This window comes from Castor canadensis, chromosome 6 (assembly GCF_047511655.1).
Source record: "Castor canadensis chromosome 6, mCasCan1.hap1v2, whole genome shotgun sequence".
Classification (NCBI taxonomy): Eukaryota; Metazoa; Chordata; class Mammalia; order Rodentia; family Castoridae; genus Castor; species Castor canadensis.
In genome coordinates, this window is record NC_133391.1 from 5590526 (window position 1) to 5600720 (window position 10195).

The 10195-nt window shown below is 37.5% G+C and overlaps 1 pseudogene; it reads right to left on the reverse strand.

The window, feature by feature from the left end:
* Positions 1-8461: 8461 nt before the first annotated feature.
* Positions 8462-9944, reverse strand: LOC141423840 (thioredoxin-like protein 1 pseudogene; annotated as a pseudogene).
* Between the last annotated feature and the right edge of the window lie 251 nt (positions 9945-10195).

The following is a 10195-nucleotide window of genomic DNA, read 5'->3' on the forward strand; positions in this document are numbered from 1 at the left end:
TGATGCAAAATCTTCAAAGTGTGGAACTATATTATGTATTCAGGTAGTTGTATGTTTCTATTCATTATCTATGTATCTGCCTGTGTATTTACATATCTATGTATGTATCTATCTAGCACCTGTATGTCATCTATTTTACATCTATCCACCTACCCATTTATTCATATATAACCTATAAATCATCTGTCTTTCCAGGTGAACCATGTGAAGACAGCCATTAGGGTGACACCAGCCCTAGCCTGTTTGCACCCATAGGAGACCCCAAGCAAGAACTGCCCAGGTGATCCCAATCAAGTCTCAGTTTCATGGTAATACCTATGCTGCAGCTTCAATGTTCAGCTCTTTCAAATAAACTAGTCCACCACTTTTAATTTTGACCTTCCATAAAGCCACGTGACATGGACAGAGTGCAGTCAAGTCCATGGCTAAGGTGTAGCATGGATGACCTGTCCCCTGGTTCCCAAGAAGAGCCTCATTTCCACCTGAGCATAGACTCTAGTCTCCTGGTTTTCTAAGCCATCAACAGAATTACCCATACTTCTATAATTACAGCATTGTAGGCATTTTCTTTTAAAAACTGTTTTTATTAACATATATCACTCACATTGTTTTATTGTGGTGTTACCATGCACACATGTACTGTGATCATATTCACACTTTTACTCTTTCTTTTCCCCAACCCATTTATTTTTACAATTTTAGTGGGTCTTATTATATTTTCACACATGCATATAATATACTTGGGTCATATTCACCCCATCTTCCTTTCCTTTCTCCCTCTCTCTTCCTACTGCCCACCCCGAAACTGTTCCCCATTTACATTTATATAGTGTGTGTGTGTTTTAGCCCTAGAGTCTGCATATGAGAGAAAAAATATGTGATTTTGTCTTTCTGAGCATTGATCTCCAAATCCAACAGTTTTCCTACAACTGACACAATTTCATCCTTCTTTACAGCTAAATAATTCCTTATGTATACATATATCACACTCTCTTTATCCATTCATCAGTTTATGGGCACCTAGGCTGATTCTGTTTATTGGTTATTATTGTGTCATCAGTCTGGGCATTTTCCATCTGCTCCTCCAAACCTCTTCCCAGAACCCCATTCCAACATCACTACAATATTTTCAGGTATAGTAACTGCACTCATCCTACCAATTTCTCTATTAGTCTATTCATCACTACTGTAATGAAGTACATGAATCTGGAAGGTGGATACTTAACTAGGAGTTATAAATGCTTAAAGCCCAAACAACATAGCAGTGGTTTTGGCCAGGCTACCTACATCCCCTCATAATGGTTGACATCATGAGGGGAGTTCTTGCAAGAGGGAGATGTGATAGGGAGAGGCGGGATACCAGAGAGTGACAGGGTAATAAGCATTTTCCACTAAACTAAATCTTCAGAAGGTCCTACCCCTTCTTAACATTTCCAAACCAAGCACTAATCTTGCAACATGTGAACACTTGGAGTGCAAACCCCATCCAAGTCTTAGCACTATACAAACATAAGACATCTCCTATAGTGATTAGAAAACCCAGTGATTTATCTTGAGGTTTTGCTGAAACTCAAGTCTTTGTTTACTAGCCAATGGTAAGTCTTTGCCACAGAAGCACAAAAGCCATAGCTTCGAGTGGAACCAGTTTAATTCTGGATTTTCAGAAATTAAAACTAAAATGTGTACACTATAATTTGCAACATAGAAATATTATACATACTCAACAATGAAACTCTCTATGGTTTGAATGTGTCCCCCAAAGTTCCTGTGCTAGAAACTTAACCCATGCAATAAGATTGGGAGGTTGGACATTTGAGAGGTGATTCCTGAAAAGGTCTACCACCATGAACTAATTAATCCCTCTATTGTGATAGTGTGTTAGTTATTACAGAAGTGGGTTCCTAATTTGTAAAAGTGTGTTTGACTGCTTTATGCCATGAACTGATGTATCTAGAAGACCCTCATCAGAGGCATACCCTTCAACCTACTGCTCAGAACTGTACATGATAAAACTCTGTATGTCCCCAGTCCCAAGTATTGTTAACATAGAACCAAACAAACCAAGGCAATGATGGTGGTATATCTAGGCTGCTCTCACTATTGGGAAATGCCTTCTGTCTTTCTCTACTGTCCTTATGCTTCAGCCCGGATCCTCTTATTACTGACTTCCCTAAGTTCCTGGTACCTCTGTAGGCATCTGCTTGCAGTGAAGTCCCCATGATCATTTCTAGATATGGGTCCCTTTGTCATACTCTTGTGCCTTACTGTTCCGTCCCCCTGGCAGTATCACAGGACCCAACAGAAGACCCAATTCTGACTGGTAGGGAAGGCCCTAAGGCTTTGGAGGTAACATAATCAATCAGAAAAGGGTATCTTGTGCTATAGGTCAGGAGTGTACTGACCTAGGCTGGGCAGAACCCTTGTACAAACTGTAGTTGGCAGGCTCCATAGTGACCAGCCTCCATCAGGAGCCCTTTCAACTGCATGCAAAAGGGGTGGGTGCTTGTTTATTTCCTGGGAAGATGGTTCATCACTTCCATCTGATTATCACAGAAGCTCTTGCTCTAATTAATGGTCAAAAACTCCAGCTTGTGTACAGACGGGAGCTAGGGTGAATGAACCCAGGGCCATCCTATTTCCCCAGTGCTTTACCAGCCTTGAGATAAGGTCAGTTCTTGAAGCCTCATGAGGTAAAAAAAAATAACCTTTTGATGGATTTTCAGACTACCCTTTTGTTTGATCCACAAGCTGGATTCCTGAAAACACACACACACACACACACACACATGCACACGCACAATGGGTCATTACTGAAAGAAATAGGTTAGTTGATGCAAGTTCCATTATGTTTTTAAAATTTTTTTCACCTTTATAAATGTCATATGCACCAATTTAAAAACATTAAAGTAGTATAAGATGATAATGCTTTTATTCTACTAGAAAGATGTTTTCTTCAAGTTTCTGGCAGATAATTTTATATGATAAAAGAAATTCCCTGCCATTTGCATTTCAAGAGTTTTATATAATAAATGGTCAAATACTATAAAATGTCTTCTATAAAGTTATTGAGAATATAGGAGTTACTCTTTTGATTTGTCAGTGAGATAACTGGTATCTATATATTTTTAAAATTCTTTCTCCTTTTATAATTTTCTTAATTTTGAGGAATAATATCCCATATCTTATTGCTACTAAAGTCTAAAGCAGCTTATAAATTTTCAAGTAGGTCATTCATAGAACATATTCCATACGAGACAACTGCCTACAGTGTGGTAGGTGGTATAACATCTCATTTAATATTTAACTAAACTTTTCTGAATTAAGTTTAATAACAAGTCTTTTATCACATAGTATTTCAGGGAGGAAACCCAAGAGGTGAGGTGTAGACCACTAAGAAGGTGAGTCTCATTCAACCCAAGAACCTGGTACACATAAAATTTATTTTTCTGAGCTAACCACCCTTGAGTTCCAGGATTAAATAAAACTTAGTCATGGCATGTCATTTTTAAAAAATATTTTAGTATTTTAATTAACTATTTAAGTGGAACTTTTTCCAAAATAGATCATATTGGAGGCCTCAAAGCAAGTTGTAACAAATATATGAAACAATTCATTGTATCATGTCAGTTTAAAATGGAATGAAATTTAGAGATTGACAAAAACAGAAAATACACAAATGAAACAAACACATAAATATTGAACAATATACTTTTGAATAAACTGTAGTTCACTGAAGAAATTGATTTAAAACATTCCTAGAATCAAATGAAATTGTGACCACAATATACCAGATACAAAAAAACAATACCAGATACAGTGAAAGTACTGCTAAGGGAAGTGTTTATAGATTTGGATGCCTACATTAAAAAAATTAGAGAGATATCAAATATAAAATATAAAAGGCATCTCATGTTCACAGAAAAATAAAAACAAAACCAACCCCAAATCAAAAGAAGGAGAGAAATGCTAAAGACTATGGCAGAAATTATGAAAAAGAGCCTAAACTAAAAGAACAATACAAAGGATCAGTGTTTTTTTAAAAAAAGAAAGAAAAGAAACAAGACTGACAAATCCTTAGCCAAACTGGATAAAGAAAGAGAGAGAAGACCCAACAAATAAAACTAGAGTTGACAAGAGGGGCTTTTACAACAAATATTACTAAAATACAGAGTATCACTAGGAATGGTTTCAAAAATCCATTTGCAAAAATTGAAAGATCTATAATAAATAGACAAATGTCTAGACACACATAATATAATAATATTGAATCAAGAGGATATAAATAACCTAACTAGATCATTAGCAATCAATGAGATCAAAGTACTAATAAAACATTCACCAATAAAGAAAACCAAGGACAGGATGGATTTCATCTTTTTGAAGAAATACTTAAGAAACAACTAACCCTAATGATCCTTATGCTAGTCAAACTATGCAGAAGCTCTTTGAAGCAAAGACATTTGTCAATTCTTCTATGATATCCTGAGCTATTGGAATCCTATCCAGAAAGTCAATCCTTATGCCTGGATCTTGAAGTGTTCCCCCTTTTTCCTCTACTGGTTTCAATATTTCATGTGTTTCATTAAGGTCTGCAACCCATTTTTACTTAATTTTTCACAGGGTGAGAGATAGGGATCAAGATTAGTTATCTACATTGTTGATCCAGTTTTAACCATTATTGAAGAGGTTGCCATTTTCTTACATATGATTTTGATCCCTTTGTTGAGAATCAGATGGCTGTAGACACGGGCTTGTCTGTGGGATTTCAATTCTTTTCCAGTGGTCTATTTGTTTGTTTTTGTGCAGACACGTTTTTGTTACTATGGTTTTGTGGTATAGTTTGGAAATAGATGTGGTACATCCAGAAGTTCTCTTTTTGCTCAGGATTTCCCTAGCTATTCAGGGTGTTTTCTGTTTCCATATGAGTTTTAGAGTTGTCTACTTCTGATGTCTTTTTCTTTATTACCAAATGAATGTAACAATTTCTCAGTCTCATCTTAAATCCCTGATACTCTTTCTTGTGTTTTATCTAGTCTTCTGGTGGTCCTTTCAACTGAGTTTTTATTTCATTTATTGTGCTTTTCACTTCCAGGACTTTTTTCTCAGAATCTTTATCTATTGAACAATATTTTTAGCTAAGTCTTGAACTGACCCTTTATTCATTCACCTCTGTATTTTTCTCCTCTTCGTGATCATTTGTATGCTTTTTCTCCTCTTGGTGGTCATTTGTCTTTTATGAATTTTTGTCTGGTATTTTAGCCATTTTGCTTTCTTTGCACTTGGATATTGAAGAGCTAGGAACTTCTGGAGGAATCATGTGACTTGCCTTTTCATATCTTGTGTTTCTTCATTGCAATTTGTGCATCTTTTGGGAATGGGTATCTCTCCCAGCTTTCATAGGGTCTTTTTAGTGAATAGTTTTCTTTTGAGTTCTCACTCCTCATTATCAGTCAGAGAAGAGCATGCAGCCCACAGTAACAACTCAAAAATAAATCAAATATTTTAGTCTGGGAAAATATACTTGGAAAAAGCAAGTATGCCCCCTAAGTAAGGATATAAAAGAAAGGAGATAAGATACATGTAGGATAAACTAAAGATTTTAAATTATTATTAAAGTATTAAAATATTAATAAATAAGTTTTAAAAAGAAGACAGAGAGTGGAAAAAAGGAAGAAGACACAGATAGGAAAGAGAGGAAAGGCATATTGGATGAAGATAAGAGAAGTAATAATGAGAAAAACAAAATAAAATAAATATACAGAAAATACAGAACAAGACAATAAGAAAGACCAGTCAATAGTTCCCCTTGCTGCAGAGGTGGGGGATGTACATGATTTGCCTTTCCTCCCAGGATTCCTGTTTTACAGTTTCCTTTTACAGTTTACAGCATGTAGTGAACAGTTTTCTCTCTGAGGTGTAAACAGGTCAGACCAGAGAGAGTGGTCTGCAGATTGGCAACACCCTGCCTTTCAAACCACAGGGGCAAGCTACTATGAGTGTCCTTGGCACACAGACCTGGCAATGCAGTGAGTCCAGGAGCCACGCTCAAGCCACTCCTGCTGGCTGAGCACATAGATAACCTCACACCAGAGGCACTCTGCCAAAACTTGCATGGGCCCAGAAATGTCTCAGTGGTGGCTACATTTTCATTTAATATTTCTGGGGCTCTGAGTGTCGAAATCAGCTAAGCCAAAGTAATCTGTGCTGTGTGGGTGAGGTGCATCCACTGGGTGATCCTGCAAAGTCATGCCAGTCCCCATCTTAAACCTACCTTCCTCCAATCATATTCACACACATCTGGGCTCATTCCTCTTTCCAGAGATTAGGCTGCCTTTTCAGAATTAAAGTGCTCTCCATTTCCCTCTGCAGTGTATCCCACAGTTCCCACCACAAAGACCTGTGCCACAAAGTCTCCATCAAAGTCACACTCAGTTTCCTGGGCCCAAGTGTTGATCTCAGGGAGGTTTCTTACTTAGCCATTGAAGAGGGGAGCCCTTTGTGGATTCTAGAAATAGAAATCCAGGGTCTTCTGCAACTTGTAGCTGAAAAAGTTGATGGTAAGACCTCTCTTAAGATGGTCCCATAGTATAGCACTAGTGAACAAGCTGGGAGTTGTGGAGGACCCCTTCCCCAGTGACTTCTTACTGCACAGATCACAGACATCCTTCTTAAAGTACAGAGTGCCATAGTGTGTGCCCATGAAACTTGGCAAAGCCTTCCATTCCTCTTTAGGCTAACGCCTCACTGAGCTGAAAGAAATTCTACCCTTTCCACACCTTATTGACTAGCACCCAATGTTAGGATTCTTTGCTTCGTTTTACAATTCCAAAGTTAAGTGTTCTGGATTTCACCTGGTCTATGTCTACTGTCTACTATTGTATCTGTGCCTTTCCATACCATCCACCTCTCCCTGAAGTCAGGCCCATGAAGTTTACTTTTGGACTCATGGAAAACCAAGAAAGTTCTGGGGATTGCTAATCTGTCACCTTCCCTTTGATTTGATTTTAATTTTTCACATTTTTCAGATGTTTTGTGGCCTTTCATTTGATCTTCCCTGCATAGTGCTCCATGTGCTTATGAGAAAAATGTGTACTCACAAACTATTTGATGACAGGTTTCACAGATGCTTGTTAGGTCCATTTGTTCTAGAGAGCAATTTAACTCTGCCATTTCCTGATTTTCTGTCTGGATGATATGTCTATTGAGGTGTTAAGGGCTCCAGCTATTATTTTACCAGAGCGTATCACTCACTTTAGGTCTATGAATATATTCTTGATATAATTGAGGGTCCAATATTGGGTGCATATATTTTTAGAATTGTAATTTCTTCTAGGAGAGTTGACCCATTTGTAATTATATAATGGCCTTCCTTATTTTTAGTTAAAGACTATTTATTTGATATAAATATGGTTATTATTCTTTTTTTTAGGAGTATTATAAACTTTTATTTTTTGCCGATCTGCCACCAACTTAACCCAAGGCAACAAAATTTTTGAAAGACATACAATATGACATCAGCATAGACCAGTTACTGTGTTCACATACAAATGAACTAAGCATTACCTAATGACACTTGGGTTTCAGAAAACCACTTTTGACATTAAAACTTATAATTTCTTCAAAATCATGTATAAATACATTGGTCTCAAAGGGCAAACAGTATTGCTACTTTATTTCTACACAAGAATGCTCTCAATTTATTAACTGAAAGACAACTTAAAGAGTATATAAGATGCTTACATATTCTTTAAAGTACTTCATTTAGAAATATTTAGAAATTTAAAAATTAAATTTGCCAAGACTTTCTAGCTTACAATTTTAAGATTAAAAGAATAAAGGACAGATATTTAGCCAGCTTCTGTGAATCATCTTTTAAATATAACTTTTTACAAACTCATTTTCATGACCTCTGTATATACTCTGCATGTTTTGGTAATTCAGATAATACTGGATTAAAGAAAATAATTTCTATTGTTAAATGTACTGTATTTTTCCTAACTGTCTGAATTCAATATTTCTCTATTAGTAAAGAAAATGTCTGATTCAAATTAAAGTTTATACAGACCATATTAAAATCTTGGTATGGGAACTTGTAGACCCATTAACTAATTGCTTTAGGTAAGAGTACTTAAATCTTATTGAACCTATTTATTTCTGGCAGTTTATAATATGAGTATACTCAATATAGCCCAGATACTCAAATGTCTTTTAATAAAAATAGAAGTCAGCACCTGTTTGAGCAAGGTTAGCTGTGCAAGTCCATTTATCATAGTCATTCTATGTGTACATGTACACAAGTACTCCTTAATTCCTTACAACAGTGTTGATCCTCTGAAGACGGAAAGTAGCTTTCAAACAATATGCTGCCAGACAATTAAGTCTCTGCTAAAATCAGAAGCTGGCAAATATTCAAATAAAAGGTAAGTGATAATATTTATGCATAGTGACAAAATTTACGCTTGCCAAAAGTAATGACTTTTATTTACAACTGCATGTATCAAGATTACAATAGAAACACTAGTGATATCATCTGAACAAAAGCAATGATTTATTGGTAATTGCAAACAATGAAACACTGACAGTTTCTACAGAGAATCAAGCAATTATCCAGGAGCTGCAAATCTGATTGCAGTAGGTCTTCCAGTGTCTTTTGTATCTTAGTGGCTTTCTCCTTTTTTGCTAACTACTCGTTTGAAGTTATTCATGTTTGTTGTTTGGACTGGAGAACCAATAAAAGTAAAATACCAAATTCTTGTTGTTTCTTCTTCACCTTGATTAGACTGAACAAATATAGTTACTGCTAATGTTCTGACACTTAACAAAAAAAGGTGGAACAATGCTATCTTCTTTATCCTCTGTCAGCTCCAAAGCTTGAGTTGGTTCACTTCTTTCTGTCTCTTCAAAATCCATGGATTGCGGTAAGCTGATAAAAATGTTTACATATTTAGGCCCTTGACATTATCTGGCCCTTGAAATCTCAAGGAATAAAGTTTAAGCGGTTGATTGCACTCCACAGTAATAAGTAGCTGTTCATCACAGTCAGATTCCAAGGTCATGTCTTTTCCTTAACATTTGTCAAACCCATGCTCATCGCTTTCATTAAGACATTCTCAACCTGCTTTGTTAACAGAAGGCATTAAATCCATATAGCCTTTTGGAATATCTGTGTCCTCGCTGCTTCCAGGGTCATTTTCTAAGTGCTGCTTGATTTTTTCTTCTAATCCTACAGCATCTGCTCCCTGATATTGATCAATTCTCACTTTGTTTCAGAAAAACAAAAATGTAGGTGTTACATTGTTGGTGGCAGCTGTTCCCTGACACCAATGTACATCTACTTCTAAGAAAACAGCCTGTGGATATTATTTATAGAATTGAATGCTGGGGCACTCCTTAGACAACGGTCCACACCCTCATGGTGAACTTGACCACCATGAGTCTGGAGCCTGCGCTGCTCAGCTTCAGCTGGAAATCCGGATTGATTCCAACTGGCTTCACTCCGACCATTCTCTGAGAGCCCGGCAGGGTGGCTGCCACTTCAAAACTGAAGAAAGTGCAGGAGTGGAAAAGGAGAGCTGAGTTGAGGCCTGGACAAAAGGAAGAGATGGCGACTGTGGGGTCTTCTCCTAGGGATCTCAGTGCAGAGTCACGCCAGGGAGTGGGGCCAGGAAAATATTTTCTTTCAAAGTCACACAGAACTTTCAATGAGTGTACAATAAAATTTGATAAATAAAATGGACAGATTTTCCCCCAATAAAAGCTTAAAATGGGTGAGACAGAAGCATTAAAATGTGTCTCAGATGTGAACATTATCACTGAGTCTTGGCTTGCAGCAGGGTTTTGGAAACCCAGTGAAATCTTACAAATCATGCAGCCCAATCAGCAGGGCCAAATCTGTACCCTGACAGTTAGGTGTACTGAGTCATTACAATGGAGGAGAAACACATTGAAGAAGTGAGGGGCAGCTCTGACAGGCCGAAACATTTTGCTGTCGAAACAGGACCGAGTCGAGAAGCCAAAGACCAGGACCCCCCCCAACCCCGCGTGCTCGGCACCGCCCCCCCAACTTCGGCCGATGGAGCCGCTCCTGCCGAGCCCACAGCTGCTGGTGTCTCAAACTCTGCCGCTTCTTGGTTCGGGGTCCTTGGATCAGACGAGCCCCCGGCTCCCCCGTCTCTTCAAAATGGATGAATCAAAC